The sequence below is a fragment of the Procambarus clarkii genome, chromosome 94 (assembly GCF_040958095.1).
Source record: "Procambarus clarkii isolate CNS0578487 chromosome 94, FALCON_Pclarkii_2.0, whole genome shotgun sequence".
Lineage (NCBI taxonomy): Eukaryota > Metazoa > Arthropoda > Malacostraca > Decapoda > Cambaridae > Procambarus > Procambarus clarkii.
The window spans coordinates 13,269,245-13,274,783 of record NC_091243.1 but is presented as its reverse complement, the minus strand read 5'-3'; positions in this window follow the sequence as shown (position 1 = coordinate 13,274,783).

The window sequence follows — 5,539 nt, the reverse complement described above, 5'->3', positions numbered from 1 at the left end:
TGAGGAGGGCGAAGCCGACGAATATGTGGAGCATCAAGCTCGAACAGCACTAGAGAGGAGTGCAAATGGATGAACATTCGCCTATCCGTGCCCAAGAAGTTGTCTGACAAGATTGAGTAAGGCAAAGGTGTTGGAGGATTCACATGGTAAGTAACGGACATGCGAGCACCAAGACAGGCGGGTGTCGAATATCAACCCAATAGATTCGCGCAGTTCTAATATAGGAGCTGACTACACTAGGATGTGTCAAGGGTGGGCAGTGGATGACATACTTCCTAGTAAAAGTCATGACACAAGTTTTCGCAGTAAAGAAATTAAAGCCGTGCCTAGAAGCCCAGGAAGACACATCATCACAGGTTGGAGCCGGTGCTGAATAATGGAGTAATCGATTAACATAACAGTGAACAGTGAGGTCGTCCACATAAAGGGCTGAATAAACTCTAGTCGGGAGAGAGGAAAACAAACCGGTAAAGACAACCGGGTAAAAAAAAAAGTGATTATAAAACTCTTCCCTGTGAAATGGCTTCATATTAGCGACACGAAGCCATGACAGCAGTCCCAAGGAGTACCTTTAATACACGGCCGAGAGGAAGCTTTAAAGGAAGAGCGACAAATTGCCTCGAAGGCCAAATGAATGCAATTGGGATAATACATTAAATCTTCAGGTAGTGGCATGTACTTATTCTAGATGCGGGCGTGTGTGTGTGTGTGTAATTACGGGATAAGCTAAGCTTGTGGTGTCCCGTCTTCCCAACACTCTTTGTCATATAACGCTTTGAAACTACTGACTCTCTCATGTGTGTGTATTCACTCTTTGTGAATGCAGGATCGAGCTGTTAGCTCCTGGACCCGCCTTTCTAACAATCGGTTGTCTAATTTACCGACTACTGACCTATTTTTCCTCTATCATGTCTACTACATATGTTTCACACACACACACCCAGGATACAGCCGTAGCGGCTGCCTAACTCACAGGTACATATTTACTGCTAGGTGAACAGGATCATCAGATGAAAGAAACTTCTCATTAGTTTCTGTCTCGACCGGGAATCGAGCCCTGGCTCGAAGGACTACAACGCTAGAATGCTGTCCACTCTGCTGCGAAGACCTGTGTGTGTGTGTGTGTGTGTGTGTATTTCACCTAGTTGTGCTTGTGGGGGTTGAGCTCTGCTCTTTCGGCCCGCCTCTTAACTGTCAAAACCAACATTTCCCCCACCCCCCAGGAAGCAGCCTGTGACAGCTGACTAACTCCCAGGTACCTATTTACTGCTAGGTAACAGGAACATCAGGGTGAAAGAAACTCTGCCCATTCTCACCGGCGCCGAGAATCGAACCCAGGATCACGCGTCCAGCGTGCTGTCCAGTCATCCACTGGCCCCCCCGGTGTGTGTGTGTACTTATCTATACTTACACTTATCAATACTTATCTATTTACTTTACTTATATATACTTATACTTATCTCTATTTACTTTATTAATAGATAAGTACAAATACTTGTACTTATCTATTTATGACTGCAGGATCAAGCTTTAGCTCTTAGATCCCGCTTTTCCTACCGCCGGGTTGTTTAGTTTCTATATTTTTGTCATATCTACTTTTGACATTATAGCTAATGGGGGGGGGAGAATAATATGATCCATATTATTTCCCCGAGGGATGGTTATACACCTGATGTCACGGCAGTAAATCACCTTCGATTCTTATTATATTTTATAAATCAGTCATTTGGATTTCCTTAAATCCATTAACAAAACAAATGCGGTACGAGCACATGAACTGTGTATCCACGCCAAGAACGCATGGTAAGAGATCACTAGATCAATCTTGGCTGACAGAACCCTGACTGTGGCCTTATCAAAGAAGTAATTATGGTTTGTGGTGGAGGTGGGCATCCGGGTGATGTACGGGAGGCGTGGCATTGGCTTACACTGGGAGGGGCACGAGAGGGCGGAGGGCGGAGCTCCTGGGTATGAGGAGGAGGAGCTGCCCTCAAGAATGCGTGGCTGACCCCCATCTAATGCCCAGGAACAAGTACAAACTAGCAGCGTTGCCAAACATGGTCAACGAACAGTTTCTTTTAAGTAACAAAACATTGCTGATGCCAGGTGTTCTGTACTCTTTCAGGGACAACTAATATACTCGTACAATAATAATGGTATACTTATATAGTGCTTACGGTATAGGAGACAGGTGGAGGAACACAGGTGATGGTTACGCTTGCGTGCGTGGATGGGGTCAAGGTGTGGTGGTATGTGGGTGGCAGATGAAGAGATAGGTGAGCGAAGGGGCACTAACACCTTCACAGGGTAAAATATAGATAGATTGGCTGGGATGGTTTGTGTGATGTATGGAGGTGGCACCGTCTCACCTCCAGGAATGTGTGGGTTTAGGTAAACAAACATTATGCAAATAGCAGCGGACTCTGCAGAATATATAAATAGACCCAACACAAACAAACACACGGCTTAATTAAATCTTCAACGTATCTCGAGCTTGTTGCCGTAATAAAATTTCAAGTTGTGACAAATCAGTAGGTCTCCCTACCACTGAGTAGAGCAGTCCAGACTTGTCTACATGGTCTCCCTGCCACTGAGTACAGCTGCTTCGTATGGGATAAGAGACCTGTGGTTCTCTTAATGATTGTGTTCTATGTATGTAGGATAATGCTGCCATTCGTGCTGACCACCATATAAGGTTAGGTAATTGTTAGGAGAAAGCGCTACGTCAGTACGTCTATCTTGCACTTGCAATGGATATGGGGACAGAGTGAGGGAACGGTGACCAACCACTTGGACCATCGAGGATCGAACGCCGACCTTGAATCAAGAACAATCGTAGCTGTATTTTAAATTACTACGCATTTTGTTAGTTTCACGAAAGGCAAATTTATATCAAGAGGACAAACAGTATAAGTGTGGTTATATAGTTCAGATATAAAAGGAAGACAAAGCACAGAGTTTCTAGGGTTAGAAGCAGGTTTAGGAAGACAGTAATGGCTTGAGTCTAAGAACACTCGATAACGCTTAAGGGATAGCTAAGGAAAACTTCTCTACAATGACTTGTAGAGAAGTTTCCATCTTCCTCCGGGCCCTAAGTATCTGTGTCTTGATTCTGAAATTTATCTTTTTTACACGTCATTCTCTCGCCTTGGTTATCTCTTAAATTTTATTAACTGTGCTTACTCTCAAACTAAGATATATTTCTTTCGTCCTAAACCTGCTTCTAAAGATCAAAGACTTGAAATAATGTAATTTGAGAGAAAACCAATTTATCAATGTGAACAAAGTTGAGAGTGATCTTGAAGTAAGGTGACTGTCAACAAGTTATAGTGAACTTGTAACAAGACTGCCGGCAGTTGATGGGGCGAAGATATCATAACTTACAAGATTCGGAAAACCATAGGCACCACACAAGTCGGATGTTCGACTCCTCGAGACTCCAGGACGATACACTCTTTATTCCCAAGTTAGAGTAGTTTATGGTTTATATGATGCTGACTTGGGGTTGGAATACTATTGGTTCTCTTACTGGTGTATCGGGAAGGTTAACAAGTTGATCGACTGACGGTGTAGGTGTCATGTTCCTCCTTTATATTGTAGCTACTGTGGTCTATTGGCACAACCTCGGGCTGCCACCATACACTTGGGGGGTTCGGCTAGCCAATCATTTATTAAATACAGTCAGTAGAACAACAACACTCCATAGGCTTCATACATTTAACACAAGCTTCAGTATAAGGCTTGGAAAGCAACATAAAATATAGGTTGTTATCGTGGGTTAATTGAGTGGATATGCAGACTAATATGGAGGGCGGTGAAGGCTGGTTGGATGGTGAGACTACAGAGGCAGCAGCAATGGATGCTGCTGCCGAAGGAACAAATCTTCACCACCTTGTTCATCATACTTATAAGATAGTGTGCTATAAATATGATTTGCGAACATCTAATGATATATTGCGCACACGTGCAGCCCGGAACACCAAAATCAGGTGTTTTAGATGCTGTAAATACTATTGACAGAGATAAAGAGTCGTATAACTCTTGCACTAAGATTACAAGAAGGAGTACCACAGCAGCCGCTACGCTCGTGTACCAACCTCTCCACCTTCCAAGAGTTCTCTCAACAAAATGATATTACTGTTATAGTGGAGGCAAGTGAAGGTATCCGACATTCATCACCACTCACTTTATGGCAGTGACGGCAACAAGACTATACCATTAACATTACTCAATATAAAAATAGTTCATCAAAATATTTTGAAGATACTTCTCACGTATATTCCTTACTAATATTACAATAAGACAGAAGCAGTTCTGTGAAGTAAGGAGCTGTCTTTGTACATCTTGAAACATGTTTTATATAACAATAATTTAATGTTTACAGCCAGAAAAACGTTTGCTCTATACAAGAATTTTATTGCTTCATGGATATCAGGGATCTTCTGCTATTTTCAGAAGATCCCATTTTGAAAATAACAGATCACCTGTTATTTTCAGAAGGTTATCTTACAAAGCAGCTGGTATGCTACTGAAGGCGGGACATGACATCTTAAGTGTTGGTGGCATAAGAGGTAAATGAGACGCTGTGTAGGTCAATAAAGCCGTATAGGGAGGCAGAACCTTGTGTATTCATGAGAGCATGTAGCCGCCAGCCACCCCACCCACCGCCTCCACACCCTCTCCACCTGGACACCCACCTCGCCACACCTGGACACCCACCGTGCCACACATGGACACCCACAGTGCCACACCTGGACACCCACCATGCTATACCTGGTCACATGAGCACACCCAGTGCCACATCTGGACCTAGTTACCTACCTTACCTAGTTACTTGTAGACACCGAACTAATCAAACTAATGAAGATCAGGACCTTCATTAGTAATCACTAATGAAGGTCCTGACTTGGCTTCAGTTGAAGTCTTAGGACCTCTAAAGAAATCATTTGAATAGCACGTTGCATTGCTCTTGACCATGTCGTGGTGTAGTGGTCTAAGACGTATGCTTGGGAGTACCCAGAGCATAGGTTCGAATTTTCCTTATGGCTCCTATTGATTTTCCCATTGACACATCACGTTAATGTGATTTCTTTATGCAAGAGAGAGACCTTCTTAAAAGTACCGCAGATCACAGCCAGTCCTTGTATTTTATCTTCCCTCTTGTTGTTGGTAATACTAAACCAATGATCACACCATGCCAGTTAAAACGTCACAAACGCAGTATACGATTCACTATTTACTGTGAATGAACATGAATGAACTCGTCAACACGAAAGAGAAGGTCTCTGCATAACAACTAAGAATAAAGGAAACTCCATCAAGCTTATTGGCCCAGACAAGGCTGCTCCTATTTATATACACCTAAACTCATTCATATATGTCTAGCCTTCGCTTGAAACAATCCAGTATTCCCGTGTTCATTTTTACCCGGTAGCTTGTTATGCTTGAAGAGTTGGTCACACCCAAGGTACTAGAGTGTTCACATAACATAACTAGCACATAAGACATATCAACGTAACAAACAAACTAATCCCTAAAA